This window comes from Phascolarctos cinereus, unplaced genomic scaffold, assembly GCF_003287225.1.
Source record: "Phascolarctos cinereus isolate Bilbo 61053 unplaced genomic scaffold, phaCin_HiC Scaffold_4;HRSCAF=312, whole genome shotgun sequence".
Lineage (NCBI taxonomy): Eukaryota > Metazoa > Chordata > Mammalia > Diprotodontia > Phascolarctidae > Phascolarctos > Phascolarctos cinereus.
The window spans coordinates 488185623-488210788 of NW_027555847.1; the positions used below are offsets into that span (position 1 = coordinate 488185623).

Below are 25166 nucleotides of genomic sequence, written 5' to 3' on the forward strand. Positions count from 1 at the left end.
CAGGCACTAGGGTTGGCCAGTCAGGGAAATAAACCAAAAGGCTCCCTTGGCAGTCTAGCTGTGAAGGAATGAGGGCCTGCTACCAATCAATCAATAGACATTTATTAAATGCCTACTATGTGCCAGGCACTGTGCTAAGTGCTAGAGATACAAAAAGTGGTAAAAGGCAATACTTGTCCTCAAGAAGTCTATAATCTAATGGAGGAAACAATATGCAAACAAATATATGCAAAGCAAGCTAGGGTAATAGCAGCATCGGAGGAGAGAAGGGGTCATACAGGAGAATTGTTAGGAAGGTAGAATTGACAAAACTTGGCAAATTTTTCTCAGATAATATTAACTCGCTTTTATATAGTGAGGAAAACCAGCACTTTCTCATAACACTGCAGAATGGATAGTCTAAGATTTATTATTTCCATTTTTCAGTTGAGAAACCTAGAGTTCATGGAGAGTAAATGATTCAGGATCACATGATCAATAAATGGCAGAACAGGAATTCAGACCCAAGTCTTCCCACCCCAAAACCTGGGCTTTCACTATGATATTGCGATAATCTGGCAGTAGGGGCTGTTTCTGAGAGATGATGGCATATAGAAAGAAATGGCAATTGTGACTGCTGAACTAGTTTTAGTCACCTGTGAAAGAACATGGAAAATGAAAGAGGTATCACAGGAAAGAAGAAAAGCAAATGCCCCAATTTACAAAAAGGAAAGAAAAGGAACTCTACAAACTATTGGTCAGTTAGTCTGACTTCAATTTCTGAAAAAAAACCCTGTAAAATGTCTTATTACAGGGATGGTTAGCAAACATTTAGAAAAGAAAATAACTAAAATGAAGTAGCACAGCTTCACCAAAGACAGGTCATACAAGCCTAAACTCATTTCCTTTTCTGATAGGTTCATTAGATTAGGGCAACACTATGAATGCAGTTTGGCTAGATTTTAGCGGTGTTTGAATAAAATTTCTCATGCTATTTTAATGGAAAAGATGGAGAGATGTAGGCTAGATAATAGAATAGTTAGATTTGGAACTGATTGAATGGGAAGACTGTTTCTATATGATCTTGGGAAAAGGTCTCCAGTCTAGTACCCCAGAAATCAGTACTAGACCCTTGACTAATTCAAATTTTTATCAGTGACTTGGATAAAGGCATATATGGCATTTCAATCAAATTTACAGATGGTAAAAATTGGGCAGGATATCTAAAATAATGATTGACAGAGTCAGGATCCAAAAAGATCCTCATGTCCAAGAGCAATGGGTTAAATCTAATAAGGTGAAAGGTAGTAGGGTATCAAAATAAGGCATTATTTACCCAAAATGAAATTCACTAGTACAAGACAAGGAAAGCATGACTTCACAGTAGTTCACCTGATAAAGATCTGGAAATTTAGCCAATAGTTTGATATGGCAGCCAACAAGGCTAATGTTAGGTTGCATTTAGATAATCATGGTACCTGGGTCTAGCTAAGTGATAGTCCTCTTCCCTGGTCAGGCTACATCTGGAGTGCTATATTCTATTCTGGATGCCATGTTTTAGTAAGAGTATTAATAATCAATCAATAAACATTTATTAAGTGCCTGCTATGTGCCAGGCACTGTGATAAGCACTGGGTACACAAGAAGAGGTAAAAGACAGTCCCTGCCCTAGACGAGCTTACAATCTAATGGGGAAGACAACATGCAAACAAATATATACAAAGCAAGCTCAATAGTGTATAGAGGAAGGGCAGCTAAGTGGCACAGTGGATAGAGCACCAGCCCTGGAGTCAGGAGGACCTGAGTTCAAATCTGGCCTCAGACACATAACCCTTACTAGCTGTGTGATTCTGGGCAAGTCACTTAACCCCAATTGCCTACCCCTCCCCCCCAAAAAAAAGTACATAGAGGAAAGCAACCAAGATGGAAAAAACAAAAACAAAAACAAAAACCATTGAATAGGTACTGGATAAAGAAATTAAGATTATCTACCCCAGAGGAGACATATGGGGAGGTATGGTAGTCATCCTCAGGTGTTTGAAAGGTTGTTACTTGGAAAAAGGATCTTCTTATCCTTAACTTTGTTGCTGTTGGTGTTCAGTCATGTCCAACTCTTCGTGACCCCATCTGGGATTTTCTTGGCAGAGATGCTGGAACAGTTTGCCATTTCCTTCTCCAGATCATTTACAGGTCAGGCAAACAGGGTTAAGTGACTTGCCCTGGTCACATGGCTAGTATCTGAGGCTGGATTTGAACTTGGGTTCTTCTGATTCTAGGCTTAGCTCTCTAGCCACTGAACCACCTAGCTGTCTCCATCCTTAAGCTAAGAGGGCATAAATAGAGAACAATGTATGAGAGTTTTAAGAAGTGACTTTGTCCCAAAGTGATACTGCTATCTGAGTTGGAGAAGCTTATCTTCTATGGACATCTAGGTGACAGAAGGGGAAAAAATGCTTGGTCTATGGAGTGTATTTGTCCTAAGAATGATCTTTCTGCAACATTTTGCATAGGTGAAATCTCAAATCTGTTTTCATACTCAAACCTCAGTTGCTGTGCTGAGTCATCATTTCCATTCATTAATACTTCAAGCACATTATATAAATTCTTCCACTCAAACAGAGGTCTGCAAAAAAAATTTCCAAGTACTAGGTCCTATAAGATTTTTCAGGGATTCTTGAACATTTGGATGACTCAGGTATTTCAGAGAGCACATTTCTGATGGATGTTCCTGATGTCATTCCCATATATACTTTTCTACAGCCTCCCATTTCTCTTACTCTGATCTTCATGAAGTTTATAATATCCTTCTCATTGAATATGGGTTCTTTTCCACATGTCAGTAGAAAGAAATGTTAATCCTTTATGAATATTAATATCCGTAAATTGACTATATATTTCAAATATTGTACTCTCATCCTCATAATGTCACTCCATAATGCCAATATTTACCCAGTCACCACAAAAGCAATACTATAATTGACCACAAAATCTGATTAATTCAAACAATGCAAATTAGAAATGGTAATAACACTGCCAAATACAGTTATCAGTATATTATGGCAATTATAAAATGGTATTTATTCTCTTAGGCATAGATCAGAACTAAGATTCATGTAACAAAATGCTTAAGATACAAAATATAATGCTTGAATAATAATTCAAAGCATCCTGCTTAAAAGGAAGTCAAATAAAACCAAAAAATGACAACAAAAGAAATAAAAATTTAGCAAAACGTTTAAACCCCCAAACAGAAAAATAAAAAGGAAAGAAAAAAATCTATCCTGAAAGAGATTCCCAACTTATTAACTTTTTAACCTTCTTTAATTCATTAGGTATTTAAGCATAGGGTTAATATAATGGCCCCTAAGGTCCATATGGTTTCCTCTTCTTTGGCTTTGGGAATTTATATTAGATGAAAAGTTATAAATTCAATGACAATTGCTTTGAGCTCCCAGTTAGCAAAAATATCTAACATTTAGGGAGAGGTTGGATACTCTACCTAACTCTCCATTTATATCTATCTATAGATATAACTATCTATCTATCTATCTATCTATCTATCTATCTATCTATCTATCTATCATCTATCTATAACTCCTAGCCTCTTTAGGATTAAAGAAAAATTCAGTTTGCTGAAAATACTTGGGAAATTAAAACAGCAGAGTATAGAGCATAATATAGCAGGTGGTTCTTAACGGTTTTGGTGTCCTAGATGCTTTTGACAATGTGGCAAAGCCTATGGGCTCGATCTCAGAATATTGTTTTAAAAGCATTAAAAATAAAAATACATAGGATTACAAAGGAAACCATTATATTGAAACAGTTATCAAAAATTTTTTAAGGTCACAGTACCCAACTTAAGAATATTTCTTTCTATTCTAGTGTCGATGGACAGACATGTGCCAGGACAGGAATTCAGGTAAAGAGTTAAAAGAGTTTGCTTTCTAACTCACGTTCAGGACTTCAAATCCAACCTCAGACCCTAGCTCTGTGACCTGGCAAATCACTTAAACCTATTTGCCTCAGTTTCCTCATCTGTAAAATGAGCTAGAAAGGGAAATGACAAACCACTTTAGTATCTTTGAAAAGAAATTCCCAAAATCTGGTCACGAAAAGTTGGACATGACTGAAAAACAATAAAATAACCTTTTCTTGGAACTTCCCTTAGCCCAAATCTTCTATATCAAAATGCCTGTAGAGTAGATGTCCCTTCTCAATATTTTCCTTTGCTATGACAGCTCAGTCTTTGTTCCTTACAGGTGTGTTGGAACACTACTGCTACTCAAACCTATCCACTTCCACACTCTCAGAATCTCTATCTGGTTCTGAGATAACCTCTTTTATACAAATTCCTAAGGGCATGACCTAGTCTTTTATACAACAGCTTTGATCGATTCAAGGAGTTGTACAGATCGTATTCTAATTGATTGAGTCCATTGAGAAGTGTTCTAACCTAACAAAGGCAATTAATTTTAAGTGGATAAAATAAACAATGGATCCTCACTCTTACATATTAATACATAAATTACTTGGCTATGAATACAGTAGACCAGGCTGTGGACACATAAAGATTTATAGTAAGGTTAAGTAGTTACAAATTAAGGATGACAGGCGTACCAAGAGCTGCACTGATACCTCCAAAATGTCCTAAGACATAGAGGAAAGCCTTCAGTGCGCTTCTTTTAAGAGATTCCTAATATACAAGATGATACGGTAATCATTTATTAAGCATATATGTCAGGCACTGTGCTATGTGCTGCAGATACAAATAAGAAAAAGATAGTCCCTGTCCTCAAGGAGCTTACACTCTAATGGAGGAAGATAATACAAAATAGGAAGCTGAAAAAAGGAGGTGGTGGTGTCAGAAGATTCCTGGCACAGAGGCTTAATGAAGATAATGATAGAAATGAAACCAAGGGACCAGCTGATGGCAACTGAAGAGAGGGCTAGAATTTTCAGCCCTCTATAAAGAGAGGTTATGATAGGAGCTAGAGGGCTCAACCTTCCAATCAGAGAGGCAGAAACAACTGAGGCTACTGATGAGGTACCAGCAGCAAACTGAAGCAATATCCATGATGATGTTTAGTACCCTGAATAAAGGCAATTTGCATTTTGCAGTGTTCTTGCTTGGTGTGAAGTGTCATGTAAAGTACTACATTCAGAGCTGGGTATAACATTTTAGGAAGGCTATTTACAAACTGGATTTGGGTAACCCAAATAGTAGAGTCCAGGAGACAGAATATGCTGGAGCCAGTGCAAACTGGTTCCCAAGAACTGATTGTTAAATTTTCAGAAACAGCATTTACATCTTGGAAATTGGAAAATACTACATTTTGGGGAGGGTGAGGGTGGAGAGAGCAGTTAGGTAGCACAGTAGGTAGACTGCCAGACCTAGAGGAAGGAAGATTTGTCTCCCTGAGTTCAGATCTGGCCTCAGACATTTACTAGCTGTATGACCCTGGGCAACTCACTTCATTCTGTTTGCTTCAGTTTCTTCATTGGCAAAATGAGCTGGAGAAGGAAATGGGAAATCACTCCAGGATCTTTGCCAAGAAAACCCATAATGGGGTCATGAAGAGCAGGACATGACTGAAATGACTGGACAAACAACAATTCAGAGCTTGATTTATTGTTTTCTTGATTGAATAGACTTTAAGAAAGTTATAGTTATAGAAAATAATAATGCTGATTGAACTTAAAGTGTGTTATGTGCACTTTTTTTTTCTCGAGCCAATTGTTAAACATTTACCAGCACATTCCTGACTGGAGATGTCATTTGAGAATTTGAAGATGATTTGAGGGACAGAATAGTTATCTCCATGAATTTGAAAGACTATCATATAATAATAATAACCTTTACATAGTGCTTTAAGTCTTGAAAAGTATTATCTATATGTATGTATATACATATATTATTATATACATATATATAAAGTCTTTTAATTTTCACAACAAAACTGGGAGGTAGGTGCTATTATCCTTATTTTACAGAAGACAAAACTGAGGCAGACAGAGGTTAAAGGACTTGCCTAGGGCCACATAACTAGTGAGTCTCTAAGGATGGATTTGATCTCATGTCTTCCTTGTTGCATATCCAGTCCTCCATCCATGACACCAAAGATGTCAAACATGCAACCTGCTGACCCATACCATCTACAACACTTCCAGTGCAGCCTGAACTAGATTAAAATGTAATTGGGCAGTAGTGAACAAAATAGCTAAAAATACAATAAAACCTAGATAATGTTAATTTGTGGTCTTCTAAATTAATATTCAGACAACAAGGATAAATTTCTATTTGAATGTGACCCCACTACATTCTACCACCTAGCTGCTTGTACAAAAGGGATTCCATTTGTTCTGTTTGGCCCCACAAGGCTGACCTAGGATCAGGTATGGAAGTAACAGAGAAGCGGCTTTTGGCTTCTCACAATCAGGCCTACCCAAAGGTGGAAGGGGATGCTCTAGGAGGTACTGGACACCTCACCTGAGGAAGTTTTCAACCACAGACTTCACAACAATTCCTAAGGGATATTGAAAAGAGGATTTTTACTAATATATAATTAGCACTAGACGATGTCTGAGGTTCCTTCCCACTGTATGATTCTAGGAATCTACTGCTATAGGATAAGGAACTCAGAAAGAATAAATACAGATTTCTATGTTTGGGTTAAAAACAGAAACATCACAAGGTCAGGATGGGGGAGTCGTGGCCAGCCAACATTTCATATGAAAAGGACTGTAAGGTTTTTTAAAGGAATGTAAGCTCAAAATGATTCAACAGTGTGAGATAGCAGGGAAAAAAAGCCAATGCAAATTATGCAGAATTAATAGAAACAAAGTTTCCAGAGTGTTGGCAGGTGATAGTACCAATATGTTTCACCCTGATTAAAACATGTTTGCATTACTGTCTTCAATTCTGAGCACCATAGTTTAGAAAGGATACTGATAAGGTTTTTTTCTACCCAAAAGAGGGTGAAATGGATGGTGAGGGGTATGGAAATTTCTGGTTCCTCTCCTCACTTTGAACTTCTCTACCTTCCCACCAACAGCCCTAGGAGATGCTTCCACCTTGTGTCCATCTCTTTCAATTAGTGAGCCCCTGGTCACGAGGCATCCAGGCCACACTCACTTCACTGTCAGGTCCAGATTTCACTGTTTGCCCACAGCCTTATTCCAACATGGGTTTCTTCCTCTCTCTTCTTTCTAGCTATTTTTTATGTATTGTTTTCTCTTGTTGAAATGCAAGCTCCTTGAGGGTAGGACTGTAGTTATTTTTATTCTTTGCATTTGTGTTCCTAGCACTTAAGTCACTGACTAGCAAATAGTGAGCACTTAGTGTTCTTCCTTCCTTCCTTCCTTCCTTCCTTCCTTCCTTTCTTCTTTCTTTCTTCCTTTCTTTCTTTCTTTCTTTCTTTCTTTCTTTCTTTCTTTCTTTCTTTCTTTCTTTCTTTCTTCCTTCTTCCTTCCTTCCTTCCTTCCTTCTCCTTCCTTCCTTCCTTTCTTTCTTTCTTTCTTTCTTTCTTTCTTTCTTTCTTTCTCTCTCTCTCTCTCTCTCTCTCTCTCTCTTTCTTTCCTTCTTTCTTTCTTTCTTTCTTTCTTTCTTTCTTTCTTTCTTTCTTTCTTCTTTCTTTCTTTCTTTCTTTCTTTCTTTCTTTCTTTCTTTCTTTCTTTCTTTCTTTCTTTCTTTCTCTATCTCTCTATCATCTACCTATCTCTGTCTATCTTTCAACTATAATGAAGAAGTAAAGATTTAGGTGGAAGAATGATCACAGTTTTCAAATATTTGAAAGACTATTATGGAATAGAAATTAGACTTGTTAAAGAACCACCCAATGGGAAACAGCTTTTGGCTCGGTATAAGGAAAAACTTCAAACTTCTAGAGTTGCCTGACAGTAGAATAGATTTCCTTCAGAACTGGTAAATTTTCTAATGTTTAAGCTTTCAAGTCAAGAATGAATGACAAATTTTCAGGAATGCTGTAGAAGAGATTCCTTCTCAGTATGTGTTGTTCAAGGGGCCTCTGTGTTTCTTTCCAACTTTGAGATCCTGCATCCATATTGGTACAGAGTAATAATGGGTTTGATGATTCATCTAATTCAATTCAATTAAGCAAGAAATACTGGGATGCCTATTATGTGTCAGGCACTGTCCTAGGCACTGGGGAAACAAAAGACAAAATGAAATTGTTTCTGGCATCAAAAAGCTTATATTCTAGCAGGGAGAAGCAACATATGCAGAGAGAAGTAAGCACAAAATAAATACACATAATATGTGTGTATGTATTTTATAGATATGGAGAGAGGGAGACAGAGAAAGAGAGAGAGAGAGAGAGAGAGAGAGAGAGAGAGAGAGAGAGAGAGAGAGAGAGAGAGAGAGAGAATAGACATGTATATTGTTGATAATCTTGGGTATGCTTGTTCTCAAGCCTTCAGAAGTCATAAGATCAAAGATTTACAACTGGAATAAACCTTAGTGGTTATCTTATCCATCCCCCTCATTTTACAGATGAGGAAACTGATGATAACAGAGACTAAGAGACTTCTATAAGTTCTCACAGGTACTAAGTATCAGAGCTGGGTTTTGAAGCCATGTCCCCTGACTCTAAATCTAGGACTCTTTTCACTGTACCATGTCCGTTATGTGCCCTCAATTTATAGCAGCTACTACAGAGTACCATGCACTCTGCAGATGCCCAATTAATTTCATTCAAATGAAAAAAAAGAAGTCATATTTTACAACACTAACTGTGGAAGGAATCTGTCAATTATTTAAGTCTTTTTACTTGCAGTCATTCACATCATTAGCCACTCTGGATAAAAAAGGTCAATAATAAGCAGATGTAGAGAACAAAGAAGATCTCTGTGATACATGCCTGAGCTAAATGCAGATCCCATCCTTCTCTGGCAGATGTACTAGAGAGTTTTGTGGAGGTCAGAGTATCTGGGCATAGTACATAAGGCTTCATTGGGAGACAGCCATTTTTATGAACAAAATATTATTCAAGCTGAATGACATACATTGTCTAAAACTATTATATCTTGAAAGAAAAATTCACAGCTGCCTTAGAAACTCTGTCATGGCTTTTAAGCAATTTGCCATAGAACAGGACCCAAAATCAAACCAAAAGTCTTCTAAATTAAATTATGTAAGGTATAAGCTTCATGTTTTGAGCCAAGAACTTCCTAATTACTTTAGTGAAATATGGCAAGGAATAAAGAGGAAGCTTAGGAGTTAAGACTTCAGATGTATTACAGTAATTAAAAAAAATCAATGTCAAGCAATAATGTTTCCACCTCTGAAAATGTCTTTACTATACTGGCACATTCTGTGTTTTTGCTACTACAATTAGGGAGGCCAAATAGTTAAGGGGGAGGTTGGGGTGAGGTGTGGGTGTGTGCACAAAAAGGTCGCAACTATTGGCAGTAGCACTACCAGGGTATGAACCTATTCTATGCTGGGGCTTCCAGTCTATAAAGATGGGGAGAACAAGAACTTCTGGACTGCTTTTGTTATGGGCCAGTTCATTATACTATAGTGGTAGAACTGTTTGTCCGACAAGGGAAAGCTATTGAGACTTGGTATGGCATAGCAGAAAAGAGTCGTGGATCTCCAGTAAAAGGATCTGTGTTTGAATCCTGTCTCTACATTCTATCTTTGTGAATCTGGCTGTCTTTTATACTCTCTAGGCCTATATTTCTTCATCTGTATAATTACAGGTTTGATTAGGATTGATGGATCCATAACAGAGCAGTATATGGTTCCACATATATTATTGTTCCTGCATTTCTGGGTCAGTGTGTCCCTTTTATATGTGTCTATAAAAAAGTTAAACTTTCTGAAACATTGAAGGCTTTGGGCAATGACGATCCTGTATCACAAGGACAGCAAATAGCAACTTCCTTAATGAGACATTTTGAGCCCTTCCCTAATCTCTTGTGTATTTTGTTTGAACCATTTCAGTCATAAATGGGAACAATGGGATGGGGGGATGGAGGGAAGGAGTTGGCATTTGTATTTTGCCTGGTTTATGCCAGGCATGCTAAGTATTTTTTTAAACAAATATTATCTTATTTGATCCTCAGAACAATCTTTCAAGACGGATGCTATCATTATTCCTATTTTACAGTCAGGAAACTGATGCGAACAGAGGTTTAATGACTTGTTCAGAACCATACAGCTGGTAAGTGTTTGAACTCACTTTTGAACTCAGTTCTTTCTGAGTTCAGGTTCAGCACTCAATCCACTGTGCCACCTAGCTGCCTCAAAAATTAGCAAGTATCTGAGGTTCGATTTGAACTTAGGTCTTCCTGACTCCTGGCCCAGAGCTCCCAGCCACTGTACCATTTACCTGTCTCAGCCACCAGGAAAAACTGCCTATTTTTTTTCCTCCATTTTAGAGAATGCCTATAAATGAAACAAAACAAAATGTTGATCATTTATTTAATTTAGCATCCATGAAAGAGAAGTAACATTGGAGTCAGAATACAGGGCCAGACCTGGAATCAGGAAGATTTCACTTCAAGTGCTGCCTCTTGACACGTGCTGATTATGGGACCAACAGGAAAGTCGCTTAACCTTTCAGTTCCCTTAGGCAACTCTTTAAATAAAATTATAAATTTACTGGAAATTATTGATTTGTATTGGTGAAGTCCTCAACAATAAAATCACATTTACAGATCTCCCCTGTACCCCTTTCCAAAAAGGGCACTTTACAAATAGCTCCCAAGGGATTACACAGAAAAGCACATCTCTCAGTAGTTGTGGAAGAATTACAAGGTCTATATTCCAACACTGAAGCTACACCAGCCCCCTTTCTTTTGCACCAGCTGAAGTCACATTCCACTCTCTGAACTCTAAAGGGATTTATGTACTCTATTCTACTCAGGGACTTTACTATCAATACAACACATCCACTCTAATTCTCATGAAGATTTCAAATGATGGTCAGTAATCAATATGAACTTCTTGGGAACAGCTACAGATTCTTATCCTCAGGTAGATAGTATCATTCATCATGGAAGTTGACTTAAAATGTCTCCATTGGATCTGTTACTAGGGAAATTTAAAAAAAACCAACAACAAAAACAAGTAAAGAGGGTAAAGACTGAAAATAACAGTACACCTCAACTTTAGGCATTTCTTTAGCATTCTGTGCCATGTACAACAAAGGCAAAAGTCTTTCTGAATAAGAACTAAGCATTATTTTTTTTTTACACCATAGAACAGCTATGTTTGGAGAAGCAATTCCTATGGAGAAGGGGACAGCTATCCCTCCCAAATGCCAACCAATTGTCATTCACAGGGAAGGGTAACACCAAGGCTGCCCAAGGGAAAGACAGAAGGCAGCATGTGACAGGAAATTTTTTTAAAAAAGGCACTACCACCATGTCCCATCTCCATCTCTGAAGGAGACAGCCCAGGACCCCAAACCCAAAAACCTTTGGGTTTTTGGTTGCAGCCTGATTCTGGAAAGAAACCCCTGTAGATGCATCTATGTAGCTGCTCCTGCAGATACTATAGCCACATTTATTGAAGACACAGAAAAGTTACTGCCACCAAAGTCCTTGGCATCATCAAAAAATTCAACATCAGAAAATAACATGAATTTATCAGTAAAAATAACATTAAGGAAGTGTTACTACTGCTTTGCCACTGCACCTTAAGGACAATGGGCCCTTCTTATTGTGAGTTGCAGGTGAAATATTCCATGTTTTGTCTCAGCTATTAGAATGTGAGCTCCTTGAGAGCAGACTGTCTTATTTTTCTCTTTGTTTCCCCAGTGTTCAGTACAGTGCTTTACACATAATAAGTGCTTAATAAATGCCTTATTCATTCATTGGGAGCTTTGAAGAGTCTAGGGCAGTGGTATCAAACTCAAATAGAAAGGGGGGCCACCAAAGGTGACCATTAAACTTTAAGGATAGCTGTGGCTACATGTTGACTTTGAAAACTACATATTATGGTTATCTATGTTCTATGTATTTCTATTTATTTTGTTAAATATTTCCTAATTACATTCTTATTTGGTTCAGGGGACACTTAACAGTCTGTGGCTTTGACACCTTTGTCAAATGTTGGACTTCCCATTCTCACATTACTATCCTAACAGCATTCCCAAATAAGCTGACAGTGGTACCTACATTGGGAGCCAAGTATAGACTGGATATAAATTCATGGCTCCCCAAGGAACCTAGCATAGAAAGTGTATCATGCCTGACAGACCTTCTTGAGCACCTCCATAAAATGAGAAAGACAGCTGTGAACTATCCTTTTGCTAAATGTGCTAAAATTGAGCTCACTTTCCCCTGGTCTTTGTATGTCAGACTTTTAGGGATATATTTTGTATCAACTGTTGTTACTCCTCTAAAAACATCAGCAAGCATTGTTTGTAATGGGGATAAACTAGAAGCCTTCCCAGTAAGATCAGAGTGAAACAGGGTTGCCCACTGTCACCAATATTATTCAATATTGTGTTGGAAATTCTAGTGATAAGAGAACAGAAGAAATCAGAATGGGGAATGAGGTAATAAAACAATCTCTTTTTGCAGACAATAAGATAATATAATTGGAAAATCCCAAAGACTCAACCAAAAAGTTAGTTGAAACAATAATTTTAGCAAAGTAGCAGGATATACATCAGCATTACTATATATTACAAACAAAACTCTGCAAGAAGAGATAGTAAAAGATACTCCATTTAAAATAATTCTAGACAGTATAAGACACCTGAAAGCCACTTAAGACTAGATAACTAAAATGATTCTCAACTGATAATACTGGAGGGAATCCTACTGGTGGAGACTCTAGATGATGGCATTGGAGAATTAGCCTCCAACTTCTCAGGGGAAAGTCACCCCCAACTTCTAGAACCCTGGGGATGAGATGTGGCTTTCTTTCTCCAGGACCCAAGACTAATCTGAGAAAGCAAGAGTTGAGATAATGATCCTAAACATTTACATGGGCTGCAGATAGAAGGCACTTTGCAAACATTAAAAGCACTATAGAAAGGTTGCTGTTATTACATCCAAAATCTTGGCTTATCCAGTTCAGTCCTGAGAGAAATTTGCATTGGAATGGGACAGGCTCGATTTCGTCAGCCACAGAGCTTACCCCAGTGCTTAGTGGAATGATTAATATAATCCCTACAGACTCTAAAAAAATAAGTCAGTTGCTGTTTACCTGACTTACTGCTAAAGATAGGCAACTGACAAAGCAAAGTTTTAAAAGTAAGCTCCCTAAATTCCTCTGAAGGGTGAAAACGCAAATTTCAAATCAATTGGTATAGGAGAACAAAGATGAATTTCTAAATATTCCCTCTAGGTCATACTAAACAAATAATGAAGGAATTTCAGTCAGGAAAAAATATTCTTATTACTTTAGGCATTTATGATTGTTTTTTAAGCAAAAATTTATTGACAAACAGCACACTTTTTTAGCCATGTCCTCTTGGCTCTTAAGCTACTTTCTAGATGAATCTGGTCATTTGGAAGGTGCATTTTTTCATCATGAACCTGGAAAAAATAATTTATTTCACTGGGTGGAGTCAATCTAAACTGCTTAATCTAATTATTCCCAAGAAGTCAGTGTTTAGTTTACCATTTTTTAAAGTTTATTTTTTAGAAAAGGAAAATGTTTGAATTCAGGCACTAGAATTAAACTGCAGACAAACAATAACTAATAGCTTGCATTTATATAGTCCCTTAAGGTTTGCCACATGCTTTACAAATAGGACATTATCAATCAGTCAATAAACATTTATTAAGTATGCTGGGCAACTACTATATGAGGCAGCTAGGTGGCTCAGTGGATAGAGTACTGGGTCTGGAGTCAGGAAGATCTGAGTTCAAATCAGACCTCAGATACTTATTAGCTGTGTGACCTTGGGCAAATCACTTAAGCTCTATTTGCCTTAATCCACTGGAGAAAGAAATGATGAATAATTCCAACACCTTTGCCAAGAAAACCCCAAGGACAGGACTGGTGTGCTATGGTTCACAAGGTCATAAAGAGTCAAAGAACAACAACAAATACCATGCCCAGGGGATGCAAAGAAAAGCAGAAAGACAGTCCATGCCCTCAAGGAACTCTTCGTCTAAAGGGAGAGATAACATGAAAACAATTATGTATAAACAAGCCATACAGAAGATAAATAGGAAATAACCAAATGAGAGAAGGCACTAGCATTAAGGGGGATTGAGAAAGGCTTCCTGTAGAAGGTGCTATTTTGTTCGTAACCTGAAAGAAGCTAGGTGGTAGAGGTGAGGAGGGAGGGCATTCCAGACATGGGAGACAGCCAGCGACAATGTGTGGAGTCGAGTTTTGTTCAAGGAACAACAAGGAGGCCAGTGTCACTGGTTTGCAGAATATAGGGTGGGGGCGATGGGGCTGTAAAGAAAATTGAAAAGGTTGGGGGCTGGAGTTGGGCAGATAATGAAGGGTGTGGAAAGCCAAACAGAGGATTTTATATTTGATCTTAAAAGTAATAGTGATCTACTACAGTTTATTGAGTAGAGAAGTGACATGATCAGATGTCACCTTTAGGAAATTCACTTAGACAGGTGAGGAGATAGCATGGCAGAAGGGATAGAGGGCTGGCCTTCAAGTCAAGAAAACCTGGTTTCAACTTCTGCTGGAAAAGTAACCATCTAATTGTCCCCCTGTGCTGGTTGCTGTGTCGTTTTTCAGCAGTGTCCAGCTCTTCATGACTGCATTTGAAGTTTTCTTGGTAAAGATACCGGAGTGGTTTGCCACTTTCTTCTCCAGGTCATTTCACAGATGAGGAAATGGAGGCAAACAGGGTTAAGTGACTTGATCAGGGACACACAGCTAGTATCTGAGGTTAGATTTCAACTCAGGTCTTCCTGACTCCAGGCCTAGTGCTGTTACCCACTGAGCTACCTAGATGCCATAATTGTCCCAAGCAACTCTCTAAAACTAGTTAGAGAGCAGGTTCTGATCTTCGTCGGAAGAATTTCCTCATTGAGAATTCCCTATAACAATGAAATCACAGGTCTGTTCCAAAACTTAATAACTAAAAGCATTTAACAGATTCTTCTAACTCAGCTCCAGACCTAGAAGTGAATCACTGAAAACAAACAACTGAGAGAACAATATGTGAACATATTCATATCCATATAAAGTAAATTCTTCTGGTTGTATCCTAACCTTACCTAAGTTCATATTGAAATGTTCATTCTCTCTTTTGAGTTGCACAAACAGCACCTATCAAGAATCTTTCATGCGATGATTCTATTCACCTACAAGGAATGATAACACTTTTTCAATTAGTCACAAGTAGGAAAAGCAACATAAATTCTTTTACAAAAAAAGAATACTAGGTTTCAGATACAATGATCTTGTCGTTCACTTTTTAATAGAACTTCCAATATTAAAAGGTATCAATTGGGTGTGAGGGGAAAAGAATGTGATGGTTCATTATATTAATAGCTCTTTAGAATTATTACTATTATAAAGTTATCTCTTACTTCTTTCTTTGAGAAATACTGCGGGGCAGCTAGGTGGCACAGTTGATAGAGCACAGCCATGAAGTCAGGAAAACCTGAGTTCAAATCCGGCCTCAGATCAAATACTTGACACTAGCTGTGTGACCCTGGGCAAGTCACTTAACCCCAATTGCCTTAAAAAAAAAGAGAGAGAAATATCACAAACTGTGGGTTCCTAGCTAGAGCCTCTTTGACATTAGACAACTGCCACTGTTTGGTAAAGCTACTGACTGGTGCAGGGGTGGGGAACCTGCTGCCTTGAAGACACAAGGGGCCTTCTAGGTCCTTGGGTGTGGCCTTTTGACTGAGTTCAAGTTTTACAGAACAAATCCTTTTTTTAAGGGGTCACACAGGTAGTAAGTGGCAGGGATGAGATTTGAACTCAGGTCCTGTCACTTATGTTTAGCATCCTTTCTACTATACCACATTGCCTTCTAAGGTAGACTGAGTACTTACCAATCTAACAGATTTTTTTAAACTAGCTATATCTGATTCACTGGAAATTCCTTTTATTATCACATTCAGAAATGTGGTTTAAAAAAATAAGCTAAATGAGGGGCAGCTAGGTGGTGCAGTAGATAGAACACTGACCCTCGAGTCAGGAAAACCTGAGTTCAAATCTAGCCTTAGACACTTGACACTTACTAGCTGTGTGACTCTGGGCAAGTCACTTACCCCCAATTGCCTCACCAAAAAAAAAAGTTAGATGTCTAATAATGAATACCAAATCCTCCTGAGAAGCAAGTCTAATCTGTTTTAAAGAAAAAAAATTTTACATGGCTGCCTACAGATATGGAACACTGCATATGTTATGGGATTTATTTATCTGGTACATTTAATAATTTTACTGAGCTTTCCTGGCTTTGTTTTTCGGTTTTTTTCCCTACAAGGGCTCCCTGGGGAGGAGAAGGAAGGAAAATGAAGGTGATATAAAAAGAAAAGATATCAATAAAAATCTTGATTGACAGAATATAGGATGTTCCTAAATATGACCACTCCTCAGGACTGAGTAGCTAGCTTATAATGTATAGCACTGAGCTCATTGAATTTTTTTTTATCTGTTTAAGGAATATTGACACTTTTTTTGCTTGAGAAAACTATCATCTGCATTTCACTCAACCAAGAAGGGATATCTATATCATTAGGGAGGTAGTCTATTTTTCTTTCATTATATCACTACCTACTATAGGGATAAAACACTACAAATACAGTGTCCAAGTTTTTAAATAGCTTAGATCTTCCATAAAAATGTTATAGTTCTTTGAACTCAAAGGCCATTTGATGATTTTTTTAATGACTTGGATTTGGACAGAAGAAATACTTGATCTATAAAAAAATCAATATTACTTAAATGGGTGTGCCAGCCTTAAGAATCCTCCCAACCCCCCAACCTGAATTTAGATTTTTCTGACAGTTACTTTTTTATTCTTTCTTTCCTTTGTTCTTCTTTTTCCTTCCTTCCTTCCTCCTTTCTTCCATTCCTCCGCCTCTCGGTGTCTCTCTTTTCTTCCTACTTTCTTTCATTCTTTTGTGGTTGGATTTGCCTATCTTGCTTAGACTAGAAGTACAGCAGCCACTTGTGGGTTTGATCTAAATACTGGTCAGCACAGGAGCTTTAACCTGCTCTGTTTGTCTGCTCTGGGTTGCTTCGCTGCTCCTTCTCCGGCAGTCTAGTGGTCCCTCTCCTCCTGGGGCTGCTTACTATATTGGGGCTCAGCTTAATGTGGATGGATACCCAATCAGCCTAGCCCACTATAGCTTAGAACTCTTCGCTCAAGGTACCCACCAACCTCAGCCTCCTAGTTAACAGAGATCACAGGTGTGTGCCACAACTCTGCACCCAATGGGAATTGAGGAAAGGAATTGGGAAGGGGTAGGGAAAGGGTCGTGATTTACAATATAAAAGGATTCCAATATTTAAGTCCGTTCACAGTTCACTGGCCTTCAGGGACATTCAGATTCAACAAATACTTAAGTGTCTGCTTAAGTACAGGAGCCTTGCTAGTCTCTGATAACCTAAGTACAGATCTGACAGAGATGCAAACATGAAAGAGCTTTCAATCACATCGGGGAGGAGACACTAGGAACCAAACCAATGTAAGAGTGGAACTGCAAGAGAAAATGCCAAGTGGTGCTCTGTTTCTTGAAAGATTTAAGGACGGAGAGCTCACTTTGACCTAGGGGTTATAGAGGAAGGAGATGAAGGAAGGATTCCCACAGAAGAACATCACCCGGATTGGGTCTCAGAAGGAAGAAAGGGACTTCCACAGTCTGAGACTAGGAGGAGAAGGGAGTTCATTCCAGGAATGAGGGGTGAGGGGTTGTTGACCTGAGCTAATCATTGAGCCCAAAAATTAGGAGACCTAAAAATGCTGAAAGGGGAAGGGAAAGGGCTGCAAATAACCCCAATTTGTCTAGGATACAGAGTATGGGAAAGAGAGTAATGGCTCATAATTGATAATAATAACATTGATATAGCACTTTTTATATGTCAAGAACTGTGCTAAGCACTTCACAATTATATCTCATCTGATCCTCACAACAATCCTAGGAGATAGGTGCTGTGGGTTATTTCCAGGTCACAAATGAGGAAACAGAGGCAAATAGGAATTAAGTGACTTGCCCAGGATTGCACAGCTATGAAGTGTCCAAGGTCACATTTGAACTCGGGTCTTTCTGAGACTCCAGGCCTGGCAGTCTAACCACTCTGCCACCTAGCTGTCCTAGACTAATGAAATATTAAGTACAAAATACTCACTCTAGGCCAGTGCTATGTGTAGCTTTCAAGAATTATCATAGCCCACGATGTTAGTGAATTCAGCATATGCCCCTGTAACATCTCTTCATTCCAACTACAAAGAACAGAAAGGGACAATCTGTGCCTTTTAAAATTTATGCTAAATTATGCCTTTTGAAAAATGTATTGAATTTGCTACTCAAATACTAGTAGTACTCCAGGTCTTTTCTCCTTGTGTGCAGAGCTAATAAAAATGAAGCAGTCAGGCATTGATAAAGGTATCTGTTAATCTGATTCAGTAGCTCAGGGGAAAGTTATAAGATTAGGAAGAAAAAGCATAGGTGCCCAGAGGTTTGTCTTATTTCCACACCATCGAGCTCCAGCCTCTGCTTCCTACCCTGGGATCCTGACTGATTTAATTCTCCACATTTAGCTCAAACCCAAACCCACCACACTGCTTTCCAGCCATCCTCATGTCTCCCACCCACCTCTGTTTACCTCCAACTCTGGGAACAGAAATCAAAACATTGCCGTTCTTGGAAAAAAGTGAGTCATTTCACACTCTGTGAGTTCCACTCACCACCCCTGTGACTTCCCATAATAAAACATCCTTCCCTCTCTATCACTCCCTATTATTACTGTTGTTCAATTGTGTTTGACTCTTGGTGACCCCATTTGGGGTTTTCTTGGCACAGTTACTGGAGTGGTTTGCCGTGTCCTTCTCCAGCTCATTTTACAGATGAGGAAATAGAGGCAAACAGATTAAGTGACTTGTCCAGGGTCACACTGCCAGGAAGTGTCTGAAGCCAGATTTGAACTCAGGAAGATTGAGTCTATCCACCTACCTGCCTTAACACTCCCGGTAGGTCTTCCTCTACTAAAATATAAGCAGGGCAGGGATTGTTTTGCTTGCTTTTCTTTCTATCCCTAGCACTTAACACTTTATCTAGCATATGGTAAGTGCTTAATAAATACCATTGCATTTATTTAGAATATATTCCTTTCTCCTATGGAAAGATACATTATGAATTTCCCATTTAAAACAATTTTCTACTGATTTTTCTTTTATTCTGTCTATACTCTGAACTGAATGTCTTTCTACCAACCAGCAATCTTAATAATTCAACAATAATAATAAATAGTACCTCATAGTTATAAAATACGGAACATGTTTTTCTATTTTATTATTCTTAGTCTATTCTATGCTCACAACTACTCTGAGGTAGGTAAAATAATTCATGAAGTCTCATCTCTTCTCATGCTGAATTTTGGTGCTCCTCAAACATGCCTAGATCTTCATCCTGCAGCCTCACTCCAGCCCTGGAATTCACACACTGGAAATACTTCTGCACCTGTAGCCTCCTTCTCCAATTGAATGGCTCCTCCTAGAACCTCCATTAAAATAACTAATATGGAAATGTTTTATATGATTGTACATGTACAACCTATATCAGATTGCTTACTATCCCAGGGACGGGGTGAGGGGGGAGAGAGGAATAGAGTTTGGAACTCAAAACTTAAAAAAAATGTTCAAAAGTGTTTTAACATGTAACTGAGGAAAAAAATAAGGTATTATTATTATTTTTTTAAAGAACCTCCATTTAAGGAAGGCATCCAGGCTATACATAACTCATTCCTCGCCTGGTTGCACTCTGGACATCCTCTACCATCCCACCCCTTCATCTGGTACCTTTGTTCCCCTCTTCCCCCCCTTTATGTGTGCCATCTCCCATTAGATTTTAAGCATCTTGAGAACAAGGATTATCTTTCTTCTTGTATTTGTATGCCAGTGCCTGGCATAAGCTCTCATGCCTGAGAGCTTAAAAAATTCTAGGTAACTGAATAAGTTGAACTCATTCCTGTATTGCATTCTAGTGTTGGCTGTCACAGCCCTTATACATTCCATACTTGCTATCAATGTAACATTTCTCTTTGATTATGATCGCGTAAGGTTTTTTTTTTTCAATTCTGGTTTAAACACCAGACACCATCTTTCTCTTTAGACAACCACCTGGGCAGAGGGAAACTTGCCAACATCGATGAAATTCACCAAGGAATTGCTTTAGAACCAACCTTGCTCACTAGCCTAGCATAGGCTCACTTTCTCCTCTTTGATATGTGGTGCATGACCAGCATTTTTAGTTTAAGTTAAGAGCATGAGGTAGAAACAGACAAGTAACTAACTGTGATGACGCTTAGTCGTTTCAGTCACATCCGACTATTTGTGACCCTATTTGGAGTTGTCTTGGCAAAGATACTGGAGTGGTTTGCCATTTCCTTCTCCAGCTCATTTTACAAATAAGGAAACTGAGGTATATAGCGTTAAGTGATTTGCCCAGCAGCACACAGCTAATAAGTGTCTGAGGCTGGATTTGAACTCAGGAAGATGACTTCAGGCCCAGCACTCTGTCCACTATGGTGCCACCTAGCTGCTCTAACTTCAGTCGCTCCTAAATCTAAAAACCTATATTAGTTAACCAAGGATTTTATACTATTTGTTACACTGTCTGAAGTTCCAAATTTGTACAAATTAAATCATCACAATGGCAAGACTTTTATTACTGTTGATTTTGATTATGTCACTTAAAGTATAAAGTAAAAATTATAAAATGGATTCAAGTATATTCTTGGCTAACAATTTTAAATAACCTGTTTTCTTAGGAGAGGATTAGATATCTGATATGGAGACCACTATTTTTCCATACCAGAGAAAGTATAACCAGAATATTAAAGAAAAAAAGAATTTTTTTTTTTTGTTGTTTTAAAAGTGCTATGTGAATATGTCTGCCCCTTCGAAGCAAGTAATTTGGATGGCAGTATAAACAAGAACGAAGTGGGAATGGATTGTCCCAGTGCTCTGGGAACGATGTTTTACTAAACAGGTCAATGCCATAATTAATTGCTTACATCTGCTGCTCATTGGTGTGCAGTTCCTAGGTGCCTGCATTTAATATTCAGCCTTTCTTTCAATTCTTTAACAACAGCAACAAAGTTGTGCTCAGCTATGTCCAAGTGTCTAGTAGAAAAGGAAAAACGAATAGGAAATTACAGTGAAAGCCTTAGGTAAAACCTTGCCATTCTGATAAAGTTTGTTGGGTAGGAGAGGAACTGATGTTATTATAAAAGGGAAAACACTATTTAAATATTGCAAGTAGAATGCTGGCAAATCTAAGCACGGCTCTGATTAGCTTGCCACATAGAATGACTATTCTTGAGAAACTGGCTTCTGTGACCTGTGGAATATTTACAAAGATGAAACAGAAGTAAAAAATGAAACCCCCAGGACACTTTTTCATTGATGGGTAGGGAGGCAATAGGAATCCAACTCACATCAATCAGTTCATTTCTACTTAGCTATCTTTAAGGCACACGCTCCGTGGACTACAAAAACTCTGAATCTTTTTGCCCTCTCAAATTCAAAACCTGGTGGGGTTCTTGGGTTGGGAGTTACAGGAGTAGAGGGGCGCTGAGGAACGGGGTCGAGGACGCTGGGAAAGGAGGGGGTGGGAAACGACTGGGGTGGGGGGATGGGGTGGATATAGTGTACCTCTAGGAGAAAGACCTAGGGTGGGATTCCTCCCTTTAAGTCAAGCTTCTGGAGAAACAGCAAGTTAAAAGGAGTTCCATTTTTAGTTAGACGCGATTAAACCTTACCTTAGTCTGCAGTTTACTGCACCAACATAGCCCTAATGTTTCTTTTGGAGTACGGCGTATTCTGGAACTAGAGCATTTGACCTCACTCATTTCTACAGAAGAAACTCCAAAGTAACCTTTAACTTCCATAAAAAGCTGCGCTCATTCTCCCTGTGCTCTACACACAGCAATCTAATACACCTCATCATGTGGTCTGTTACTATGGTAGCAATGCATCCAGCTGCTAGAATACAAAAGGCTTGACAAAAAGTTGCTTTTTTACCCCTCTACCCCCACTGAAAAAGTCAGGTTTTAGTTTTTTCTCCTTGTGCTATAAGGTTAATTTGGATGTATTTAGGTTGCTTCCTGAGACTCACATTTATAAGGAAAAACAAATGGAAAGAATTCATTGTACGGAGGTGAAAAAAGGGAGGGGAAATCCTCCAAAGCTTTTAAAATAAATGAGTTGAACATAAGAAATTTTTAAGTTGTCACTAATCTCTGAAATTGCTGATGATTATCTACTCACATCATTTAGAAAACTTAAAATTCTCATCACTGACTTTATAGGAAATGCAATCAGTTTCTTAATTCCACTTTTAAAAATCATGTTAAAGTAGCTTAGCAAATACAGGGATACAGGTGTTGAAAACACTACTGAACAATTACATTTGCTACTTAAAGAGTTATTCCCACTGCAGTTTTCTATAGCAGACACTGCAGAAGGCATAGTTCTGCTTTGTTATAAAATCCAACATTAAATTACTATTAAAACCAGTTAGAACTATTTAATTAAAATTGATCACAGCCTTCATAATTGCACTTGGATGTCCTTTTCAATACTGATTCTGGGTTGATAGACTCAGTATCAACAAAACTGAATAGAGAGGCTTCAGATCAAGAATAGCTGTAATATTTAATCATGACGTTATCCAAGTATCTTCAGACTAAGTCTAAAAGAAGGGTGGTCCTTGCTTACTTTACTTACTTTACTTTACATTAATAAACAGTTTTTTTGGAAGTATGAAACAGCACAATGGGTTTTCTACAGTCAAATCAAAAAAAGAAAATTCAAGCACCAAATAAACATATCTTTCACTTGAATTAATAATAACTAGTATTTATATAATGCTTTGAGGTTAGCAAAGTGCTTTGCAAATACTATCTTATTTTATGCTCCCAACAACACTGGGAGGTAGGTACTACCATGAGTCAATCAACATACAATTATTAAGTGTCTTTATATGCCCGGCACTCTGCTAATCTCCAGGGATACAAAAAAAAAAAAACAACCCAAAAAACCTAGCCCCTGCTCTTGAGGACTCGGCAATTTAATCAGGGAGACAATGTGCAAACAAATATGTACAAATAAACTACAAACAAGATAAATAGGAACTAATAAACGGAAAGATCAGGCACTAAATTTAAGGACTGGGAAAGATTTCTTGTAGAAGGTGGATTTCTAGGAGGGACTTGAAGGAAGTCAGGGAAGGCTAGGAAATGGAAATGAGGAGAGAGAAAATGCCAGATATAGAGGAGAGACAGAAAAAAATGACCAAAGCCTAGCATGCCCTGTTCTGGAAGCAACAACGAGGCCAGTGTCACTTCATCTATTTTCCAGATGAGGAAACTGAGGCTAAGATAGTTAAATGACTTGTCCAGAGTCACATAGCCAATAAGTATCTGAGGCTGGATTTGAACTCAGGTCTTCCTGACTCCAACTCCCACTCTCCATCCATTGTGCCACCTGGCTATCTTTTAATTAACTAGGCTACATCATGCTTTCTCCACTGATTTGGTTGTGCTTATGAAGTTCTTACTAAATCCAAACTCAATGGCTGGGTAATTATGGAAAGACTTTCACGGCCACTGGAAGCATTTTCATTGTTACCAGCACTTTAGTATGTGACAGGAAGAAGTCGGGGGTTTGGCATTAAGTCTTGTCTACATTCATCCTTCAACAGGACTATAGCCTTCTCCCTCTTTCCTTTTGCTTTGCTAACCAGTTGTTTTCATATTCATTTCTTGCTTCCAAAAAAATGCATATATGTATATAAACCTATAAAAACATATATACATGATGTATGTATGTATATATAAATGTATATATACACATACGTGAATGTGTGCATATATGTGTTATATATACACACACATGTCAAACTCCAACCACTTCAGCATTATGTTAAAATTTCCCTCATCTCAGTCCAAATGAACTATTCTATGAGTAGACAAAATACAGTCCCTCAGGATTGTAATTTCCTTAATTCCAAGTCAAATGGGAGCATTCACCATTCCATGAATTTGTCCTATCCTTTCCCAGCTATGAGACATTTATTTAAACTTTCCATGCATGCCTGGAATGAATCTCTTTTCTATCCTCTTCTCCCCTATTTCCATCCATTAAAATTCTTCCTGTCTTCCAAGGCTCAGTTACTTTGCCATTCACTCCGTAACTGCCATTCCCTGATGCCCCAAGTTTGAAGTGATCTCGGCTCTTTGAATATCTTGTAACATTCAGTATACCTCTCTCTCCACATCTGTCATGATCTCTTTTGTAGTATAGTGTCTGCGTGCCTATCCTGTATTTCTTCCACTTGTGACTAAACCCTACTGACCTTTGTTCTATCCTGACACCTAGTACAATACTCTGCATACCGCAGGTGCCTAACTAATCTTTGTTACATTGACTTGACTAAGTCCACCAAAGTTTTCACCTTTGTGTAGGCACTTGACCTTGTTCATCTGCTCCCTTAGCCTTCCTTCAATGAACTTTGATAAACTTTTAAAAATTTGAAAATGCAATGAAGAAGATTTCATCACTAACTTTGAAGACCATGTCATAGTCAGAACCATGAAGAACGAGAAAGCTCCTGGAGGAGATGGCATTCCTTTCAGATTTATAAGCAAGGGGGTTAGGAGCTTAGTTGCGAGTACTTATCAGTAAGCATTTGAGTCCTAAAAGTATCTCAACCAAGGCTCCCATCTTCATTTCTATTTAGGAGAGTCTCTGAGAAATAGTGGGGCAGGTAGGTGACACAGTGGATAGAGTGTCGGGTCTGGAGTCAGGGAGACTCATCTCCCTGAATTCAAATCTGGCCTCAGCATCTACTAGCTATGTGACCCTGAGCAAGTCACTTAACCCTGCTTGCTTCAGTTTCCTCATCTGTAAAATGAGCTCGAAAACAAACAGTAAAGCACTCCAGTGTCTTTGCCAAGAAAACCCGAAAAATGAGGTCACAAAGAATCAGACACAACTGAAATGACTGAGCAACAAACATGAGAAATAGCATGTCTTAGTGAACAAAGG

General features: G+C 38.3%; 1 protein-coding gene across 20 annotated transcripts in view; it reads right to left on the minus strand.

Annotated features, from left to right (window-relative positions):
• The window catches only part of DTNA (dystrobrevin alpha), a 484963-nt gene that overhangs the window by 208231 nt on the left and 251566 nt on the right, over positions 1–25166 (minus strand). The window contains exon 1 of one of the 20 annotated variants that reach the window (XM_078153433.1): positions 21878–22057. The exons of the other annotated variants lie outside the window; for them this stretch is intronic. The gene's annotated coding sequence lies outside the window, so the exon portion shown is untranslated. Of the gene's footprint in view, positions 1–21877; positions 22058–25166 lie in introns of those variants that run through there. 20 annotated transcript variants of the gene reach the window in all.